Source organism: Cupressus sempervirens, chromosome 11, assembly GCF_028749045.1.
Source record: "Cupressus sempervirens isolate cs-2001-9-10 chromosome 11, ASM2874904v1, whole genome shotgun sequence".
Taxonomy (NCBI): Eukaryota; Viridiplantae; Streptophyta; class Pinopsida; order Cupressales; family Cupressaceae; genus Cupressus; species Cupressus sempervirens.
In genome coordinates, this window is record NC_143128.1 from 624,003,836 (window position 1) to 624,013,815 (window position 9,980).

Here is a 9,980-nt window from a genome sequence, read left to right on the forward strand (position 1 = left end):
TTTAAAATTTTGTGATGGAAGCTAACACTTATCAATATTTACCTCATAATGTAGAGGTCTTATCCATGCTAGTATAGGAATTATGTCCTAAACTTATGTTTAATTAATATAAAAAAGAAAACATATGTGATCAAAGTATTGGTCAATGACTGACTTAGGTAAATTCTAAATCTTTTCTTCATATTCTATTTGAATTCTTAAAAATAACCATCTATTATGTTTTCAAAATTTTCACCTAACTGATTGATGAGCTCATTTATTTTCTTAGTTTCTGGTCCATTTTTGTCCCAAACAACATTTCCAATGGTAGGAAATTTTTTTTTATATATAGAATAATATGCATACAATAAGAGAACTAAGCTTTCATGATGTATTCTTAGTCTTCCCTATCTCTGCTAGGTTCTCTTCCAGTTGTATGAGTTGTAACTTAGGCAAATCATAACTATGATTCTTGTTCAAAATTTTATACCTATTGAGCTTTCATTTTGGAGGATTCTTTAATGACAAGAATCCTTTCGAACTCCTTTTTTGAAAAGTTAATTTGGGATCAACTCCAAGGTTCTAGGTGATCATGCAGCCTACTAGAATCCCTTCAGTAGGAGATAAATGTGAGTTTTCACAAGGAGGCCTTTTCTAGTTCTAACCGATTTCGGATAAGATGTTGAATCTACTCTCTATCTCAAAAAATGTAATTGCAAAAAGAAACATATTTTTGTATTTTTTGGTTTATGATGAATGCAATTTAATAATGTAACTATACATGAATTCCTAAATTAACCAGGTGTTTGTAAGAGAAAATAACAAAGATAAGGTAACATGAGGTTTAAAGTAGATAACTTGAAAAAAAATCCGTAATGGACATAAGCCACAAAAACAACATGTCTATGAGTTAAGGCTTTGAAAAAATCAATAGGTAACCAATACAAATAGGAGCAACACTTCCTTAATTACACTAATGAAATCATTGATGGGAATTTCGTGACCATAAGATGTTTCACTTCTCATCAGATTGCAAGGCAATGGAAATTACACTCATGCGAGACAAAATGCTATGGATAAACAATAGGTGATCTCTTCCCCAACTAAGTACGTCAGTGAAATTTGTCAATACGTGGAAAACTCTAGAATTAAAAGATCACTCGATAAAAATAACACAAAAAAATTGTTGGCTCCATTACACTCCATGAACATACATTCAAAAAATATAACACACTCTGGAAAGAATAACTACACTAAGAATGAGAGCACCAATAGCATATATTATTGCATTCCTACAATAAATATTTAATTCCCCAATTTGTGATGAGAGTGATAGATTCCCCCATGCAAATATATGCTTAAAAAATAATAGAATAAATCTAATTATGTAAAAACTAACTCTCTAAATGGTGCTAAGTAGGAGTCTACCCTTGTTTATATTAATTAATGGGTGCATGGGCCTTTACATGACTTAAGAAATGAAGAAATAAGAAGTAGATAAGAACAAGGAAGATATAAGAGGATCTAAGAGTCATCGGAAGCTCTAAAAATAGAAGCTAGACCTTCTTTAGTTGTTTTTAGGAGTTAAACTACTGTCAAAATGTGTTTTTAATGCATGAAAAACTCTAAATTTGGAATTGACAATTAACTATTAGTGCACCCATGACTTCTTCAAAAAAATTTGGTGTACCTTTGGAGAAGTCCACCTTTGAAGAAGTGCACCTTGTGCACCTTTGGAGAAGCACACCTTAGTGATAGGTCCAAAAATCTAAAATTTTCCCAAGTTTCAAAAACTAAAATTCTAGCTTTTGGGTTTTCTTTCCATTTATACAAGAGGTATGTCTAGATGTTTGCTCTTGAATTTATCTATGATCTCCATCACTTGGAATACATCTCAAAAATCCAAAGCATTATTCTTATTCTTTACTATTTTTCAATAGTTGCTTATTTCTATGCGATTCTCTCAAAAGTCTTCCAATTTTACATGAAATTCTAGCAATGCCTCCTCTATCTTAAATACTTGTCCAATGTCTTCTTTAGTCAAAGATTCTTCAAAGGAATTTCAAAACTATTTGATAACTGCTTGCATAGACATGGTTTTATGCCTTGACTCATCTTCAAAAATGTCAAGACAAGTATCATTGTAATAATTCTTAGCTTCCAAAATCTGCTCTTGGGTTTGATCTTTGAGCTTATGAATATCCACACATAAAATCTATATTACTTTATTACTCATAAAAATATTCTCAATCCAATCATCTATCTTATCCAATTCTTCCCTTGTATACATCCATAAGCATATGATACCTTTGACCCTTTATTGACTGTAATGCTTGGAGGTCTTTATCCCAGATATGTACCTTGTCCATTGATCCAAAATCCTGGTTTAGTATAGCAACTAGGTTTTTTGGATTAATTTGGATATGGTAAAATAGTTTAAGGTTTCCCTATATTATCTCCAGACCTTTTTCCTCAAAAATTTCCCACGATTACTGAAACACCTTCAAAAATGGATCCAATTATACACCTATCTTCTCCTTTCTATTAGGTGCCAAACTTAGAGTTGCCTCAAGATGATCAGGGTACACAAGAATAACTACTCCATGAAAATAGCCTCTTAGAAGCTCATTTTATTTTTGGAGCCTCACTAGTTTAGACTCATCATCTTCCAAGTGTCTAAACACATCTTTGACTCCTGTGGTGATCAACTCATTAGTAGTGTTCACATTGGGCTTTCCCAGCAAGAGCTCTCTAATCTAATGATATTTCACAGTCAGATCTTCAATATCTATATGTAGAGGAGGCATGAAAACATGAGCCAAAAGGTCATACATTTGGTTCTTCATAATGAAGGCTAATGTTCATGCATCACCCAAAGGTGGCTTAGGTTTCTTGAGGGCTTCGACTGATTCTTTCATTCCCTCATCCACACTACAATATAGTTCCCTTTTCTACTTAACCATCACCTGCATCTTCAACTAGATTGGTACAATTACCATCAGAGAGATATACTTAGTTGAAGAGGGGATTTATGCTACTAGACCTTTTCCCTTATTACTCCTCTTTGGAGTCTTCTCTTTTTGTGAGAGATCTACATTATGCATCCCTATGTCTATTGAGTCCATAGTACTCACTTCTATATCTTGAGAACTTTTCTGAGGTTCTCCATATATTGTCCCCTCTTTTGCTACTTTATTGGTGGTTCTTTGTTGTGGCTCTTCTTCCTGCACAACTTGTACTTTATCTTCATTAACAAGAGGGAGAGGAGTGGCTGAACCTTTATCAAAGAAAGACAAATATTTACTTGGTGATGGTGGGGCACCTAAAGGTCCTTGTGGAAAAGGTAGCAATTGACTCCAATCTTCTTCCAAGCTGATTTGTTGGTGTATCCCTTATCTTGTTGCCTATGAGTTTAGTACCCATAAGCATGAAGTCAAAATCTGACATGTTAAAGACATCTATCCCTTGATACTCTTTTTCATTAACCTATTATTGTTGCTCATCCTTCAAAGTTGTAATCTAAATAGGTTTTGTGGGAATAGATGGTGGTATTACAATGGAACTCCTTTTCTATTCTACTTTAGTAGCCCTAGATAGATGAGTCCTTATACTCAAGGGAAGGTTATTGTCTTCATCTTCTTCATTCTCTTTAGGAATGGTTTCTAGGACTAAAGGAATAGGAATAAACTTTCTTTGCACTTTCTATCTTCTAGTCCTTTTGATTGGAGTTTTAGTCTTAGCTCTCTTAGGAGCTGATGGAGAGGCTTCTTCCTCTTGAACATGTGGGGAAACCTCTTGTTCTTCCTCTATAGGTCCTTGTCCTCATTATAGTGATGGCACTTACCAATTAGCTTGAGTTTGAGTGGCTTCTAGACTTTCGAGCTCTTGGTTCTCAGGTGATTGAGTTTCCTTCTGGGCTTGAGTCCCTTCAACTTTGGGTTTAGCTTGCTAAGGAGAATCTCTCTTTCATTTATTCTTTCCCTTTTCTACTTTAAAGTATCCAACTTCTTTATCATGATAATAGACTATTTCTGGCCTAATTAGAGATTGGGCTATGAATGTTGGTACTGTAACTTTCACCCCTCTTCCCTTTATGAGGAAAGTTGCAGCCTAGAAGACTATTGCTTGCAGAACTATTCCAACTTGAATGGCTCCTTAATACATTCCTTGGTCACTTGGATTAGATGGATAAATTGGGTGCATACTTCCAAAGAGAAGCACCCTTGCACTAGCATATTTAGTGCACTAGCACACCTTGGAGGTTGTGTATGTGTGCTCCTTAACATAAAAAAACACTCTTTCTCACTAAAATTCTCAACTTCCAAGATCTAGGTCTTTTGAGCAAAGGGAAAATAAAGAACTAGACTCTAGTTAAAACCCTAAAAAAGACTTAGACCATTGACTAGGGGCTTGGGAAAATAAAAATTTATTTGGGGGTCCCCATTTCTTAGGAGAAATGGGGCATGCATTATGATACCACAACAAATAGCCCCAACAAAAGGGAAGAAATGAAAAAGGCATTTCTTCAGTAACAAACATCCTTCCAAAATGTACCAACTAATAACTAAGTTTGTATAGTTTGAATAGCTTTCAAGTCCCTTAGTAGTCAAAACTTTATAATCTCAAATCTTCAAGCTTAATGTGTGCTCAGTGTATTCATTGCCTTTGATGTTTCAAGGTGCAAACTTGTCATCAACTTTTAGAAACTTGGAAACAATATTCCACTCCACCAATCCATCCATCTAGAATCTTTGTAGATCAGTATCAATCACTATTTGACTAGATGAGAGAATTTCTTCATGAGGGTTCTTAATGGGTTATCACTTTATCCATTTCAAGTTTTGAACAATCCTTTAAGTTCTACTCCACAAAGCTCACATGTTTCCATTTGAATCTTTGATGAAGAGATTGAATAGGTATTAGATAGATATTTTGGGATGCCTATCTCTACTTGTTAGATTATTTTCACTAGACTTTTTTGAAATCTTTCATTCTTAACACCATTTTTCTTCTTCTTTTTTCTTTCTGTACCCTGACCATGCTTAGACTATTTGGCCAAGGCATTGGTGTCTTTTCTCAAATTCTTCTTTAATTTGATAACCACTTCCAATCCTCTTTAATGAACTTTGTGAAGACTCTCACGCCAAATAATGTCCTTAGAAATTACTTGAAAAGACCCTTTTGTTTGAAGTGGTAAGTCTCAAATTGTCATTCGCTACTATCAACCCTGATTCAAAAGCACCAAGATAGTCAATTCTTTTAAATTTTCAAAGTGATGAGAATTATTAATTTGCAACCTCAATTTCAAGACTATAATTCCTTTACGATTGTAAGTAACATCCTCGTCTAGTTCGTAGAAGATACATATCATCTAAATGCTTTGGCAAAGAGATACTTGTTCCTAAAAATTGAAACAAAAAGAAAATGTTTTATGAAATATGTCAAGATAGAATCTTGATTGTACCTAACCCCCAGACTGACATAACTTCGAAAACAAACACACAACTAAAAGCTAACACACTTTTAGAGAGAAACATAGATGCAAAAAGATTTTTTTTGTTTTGAGATATTTTCCTGTTTCAGGCCTCAAAATAATGTTTCAAGAATTGGTCATTGACTGGGAATGGAACCAATACCCCTTGTAAGGAACTCAACTTAAAAGTATTTTCTCCCAGAATTTATATGATCTGATAAGGACTAATCAACAAGCATCAAAACTTTATATGGCTGCCTTACTTCTTTTTTTTTTGCTTTGTCTAATAAAATAACAAGATCAGATATTCTGAAATATTTTATTGTGGCCGTCTTGTTAGACCACTTTTTAATGACAGCTTGGTGTTTTTCCATATGTTCTAAAGCAGTTGTCCATTTTCATCAATTTCTAAGAGGTTCATTAGTCTTATTTTAAACCTATCAACATCTTGTGCATACCCACTCATGAATTTCAAAACAAGAATCTTGAGGTTTAGTGGAAACATTAGCTCTTTTTTTGTAGACAAGAAGATATGGGAAGAATTTTTTACCCTAACTCAGTCTATCAATAAGGCATATTTGAGTTGGGTATGCCAATCTCTATGATTTTCCTTCAACAAACATCTTATTACTATGATCAAGTTTTTATTTGTGGACTTAGGTACACCATTCCCTTGGGGATAGTAGTTCGAAGAGAACTTGATTGTGTAACGCCCTGCCAAGGGATCCAAAAGAATTAACCTAAATTTTTACTAATTTTGCCAACCAATTTTTTTTAAATCATGAAAGATAAACCATTAATATCAAACACATAGTAGCAAACAATAACATACATACAACTAAAGCATACATAAGCATACATAATGGGTTACATTTCTTAAGAATCCCAAGATGTTGAGTCACATTTAATCTAATTAATACCAAGTCTAACAACTACCACATCCACATAAAAGAATAATTAAAATGTCCAATGTCCATAATATACTTTTTATTTTTAATGCCTCTCAGCAATTAAATTTAGAATACTCAATCATCCATTGTACATGTCATAGGGTATGAAAAGCTTAAAAGATTAAATGTGAAGAACCTCCTTATAGCAATATCGTGAGAATGCTCGAAATAACAGAATACAAAGTGATAGCAGAACTCAGAATGAATCTACTGATCGCAAGCCACTTCGAGGGGGTAACCTCCTTTGAGCAAGCTCAATACAATAAATTCGTCCGTGCCCATCAAGGGCCTCAACCTATTCTTATATACTGAGTACGATCTAGAAAAGTAATACTACCTATGCATGTGGGATAATAAAATATACTCACGGGACGACTTACAAAGCATATGCGTCCAACAACACTACTCTAACAAAATAAACAGAAGGAACACACGGTTCCTAACATCCCCTCTCCCTTAGAAAAAAGCTTTGTCCTCAAAGCTTAAGGTGTGGAAATTGTTGTTGAATCTGAAGAAGGGGTTCCCAGGTAGCATCCTCTGGTTGCATGCCATGCCACTGAATCAAGACCTTAGAGATGGAGCGAGAGCGAAGCTGGCGAGTGCGCTGGTCAATGATTGCCACCGGCTCCAGGATAATGGATCCTTCCGTATCCATTTCAGGGAGAGTAGTTTGTGCTCTGACAGTGGTACCCAGAACTTTCTTTAGACAAGAAACATGAAAGACTGGATGAATGCGGGAAGAAGGAGGAAGTTCCAGTTTATAAGCAACTGAACCAATCTTCTGCAGAACCTTATAAGGCCCATAAAATTTTGGGGCCAGCTTATGACGCCCTTTCAGCTTTAGGGAGGATTGTTTGTATGGCTGTAGACGAAGAAAAACCATATCCCCAACTTGAAATGAGCGCTCAGAACGGTGTTGATCTGCTTGCTGTTTCATCCGATTACGGGCCATGTGAAGATTATCCTGTAAGGTACGAAGAATCTGATCCCTGCTGCAGAGAACTATGTCAACTGCCTGGACTGGTGAGCTGTTGGGAGTGTAGGGAAGGAGCACTGGAGGTGCCTGACCATAGACTGCTTCATATGGAGTCATTTTAGAGGCAGTGTGGTAAGAGGTATTGTACCACCATTCAGCTAAAGGGAGCCACTTGGCCCACTGATGTTGCTGTTCGGAAGTGAAGCAACGAAGATAAGTTTCCAAGCATTTATTGACAATTTTAGTTTGACCATCAGTTTGTGGGTGATAGCCCGAACTCATCTTTAGTTTGGTGCCAGTTTTCTGAAACAGTTCAGTCCAAAAATGACTGGTAAAAGTTGCATCACGATCAGAGACAATGGAAGAAGGGAGTCCATGAAGACGAAATATCTGGTCCATGAAGATTTGTGCAACAGAGGAGGCAGTATAGGGGTGGCTGAGGGCACAAAAATGACTATATTTCGAGAGACGATCAACCACAACCAAGATCACTGTCTTGCCACCAGATTTAGGAAGCCCTTCAATGAAATCCATAGAAATATCAGTCCAAATCCGTGTAGGGATGGGCAATGGTTCGAGCAAGCCAGGAAGGAGGGTCGTTTCACCCTTGTGGCGTTGGCAAGTATCACATTCAGCCACCATCTGTTGAATCGTCTGTTTCATCCCTTTCCAAAAGAAGTTTCTCCTTGCTCGCTCATAAGTTTTGAGGAAGCCTGAGTGCCCTGCTGAAGGAGAAGCATGGAGTTCATAAAAAATAGCCTGATGTAGAGCTGGGTTCTGAGGAAGCACTAGCCGACCCTTGTATCGAAGAGAAGCACCATCCCAAGAGTAATGTGGTATAGCAGAAGGATTATTGGCTAGCTGGTGAATGATTTGAGATAAAGAAGAGTCACTGTCATAGCCCTGCTGAACAGACGCTAACCAATTGGGAATGGGCATAGAAATAGCGGAAAGGGAAGCTTGATTATCAAATGTGCGAGAAAGAGCATCTGCCACAATATTCTCCTTACCCTTCTTGTAGATGATCTCATAATCATACCCCATGAGTTTGCTGACCCATTTCTGTTGTGTAGGAGAGGATACCCGTTGTTCCAGGAAGTATTTCAGACTTTGGTGATCGGTTCTGATGCAAAAATGACTCCCTAAGAGGTATGGCCGCCACTTCTGTATAGCATGCAAAATAGCCATCATTTCTTTTTCATAAGTAGAGAGGGCTAGATTCTTACCAGAGAGGGCTTTGCTAGTGAACGCAATAGGATGGTCATCTTGCAGGAGAACAGCACCCAATCCATTGCCGCAAGCATCACTCTCAATAGTGAAGGGTTTGGAAAAATCTGGCATCGCGAGAACAGGTGTACTGCACATAGCCTGTTTCAGTTGTTCAAATGCAGTCTCAGCAACAGGGGTCCAGGAGAAGGCATCCTTTTTTAACAGAGCTGTCAATGGTGCTGCAATTTTCCCGTAATCTTTGACAAACTTGCGGTAGTAGCCAGTCAACCCCAAAAAACCCCGAAGGCTCTTGAGAGTTTTAGGATGCGGCCAAGTTTTCATGGCATCTATTTTTGTAGGATCCACCCGCACTCCATGGTGTGCAACAATATGCTCGAGATACTCCACTTCCTCCTGGCCAAACACACATTTACATAGTTTTGCACAGAGTTGATGATCAGAGAGAAGTTGCAAGACAAGCTCCAGATGATGGAGATGCTCAGCCCAAGTTTTGCTATATATGAGGATATCATCAAAGAAGACCAGAATGAATTTTCGGAGGTATGGTCGAAATATGTTATTCATCACTGCCTGAAATGTTGAAGGAGCATTCGTGAGGCCAAAGGGCATGACTAAAAATTCATAGTGACCATCATGTGTGCGGAAGGCAGTTTTAGGTATATCCTCCTCATTAACCCGAATTTGATGATACCCAGAACGAAGATCTAACTTGGAGAAAAAATGAGCCCCATGAAGTTCATCAAGAAGTTCATCAACAACTGGAATGGGAAACTTGTCCTTTATAGTGAGATGATTAAGTGCTCGGAAATCAATGCAGAGTCGCCATGACCCATCTTTTTTGCGAACAAGCAGAACTGGAGAAGAAAAGGAACTGGTACTAGGGCGAATAATACCTTGCTTCAGTAAGTCACGGACAAGTATCTCGATTTCGGTCTTCTGATGAAATGGGTAGCGGTAGGGCCTGATGTTGGGCGGAACACTGCCAGGAAGGAGCTGAATACGGTGGTCCTCTGGACGAGAAGGAGGTAATCCCACAGGTTTAGCAAATACACCAGAATACTTGTCCAAAATGTGTTGGAGATCGGCAGGAGTGCTAGAGACTGCTGATGGCTGCATCTGAATGGAATGGAGCTGAGCGATGACACCATGTGAATTCTTCTTAAGAAGTTTTTCCATACGGTGTGAACTGATGATGCTGAGAGACCCTGGTTGTAAGCCTTTCAAAGTGTGTTGGTACCCCTCGGCTGAAAACTGCATCCAAAGTTCAGCAAAATCCCAGAGAATGGGGCCAAGAGTGCGTAACCATTGGGCACCCAAAACCACATCACAGCCACCTAAGGGTAAGGCAAACATGTCAGAGTGCATGTTATAA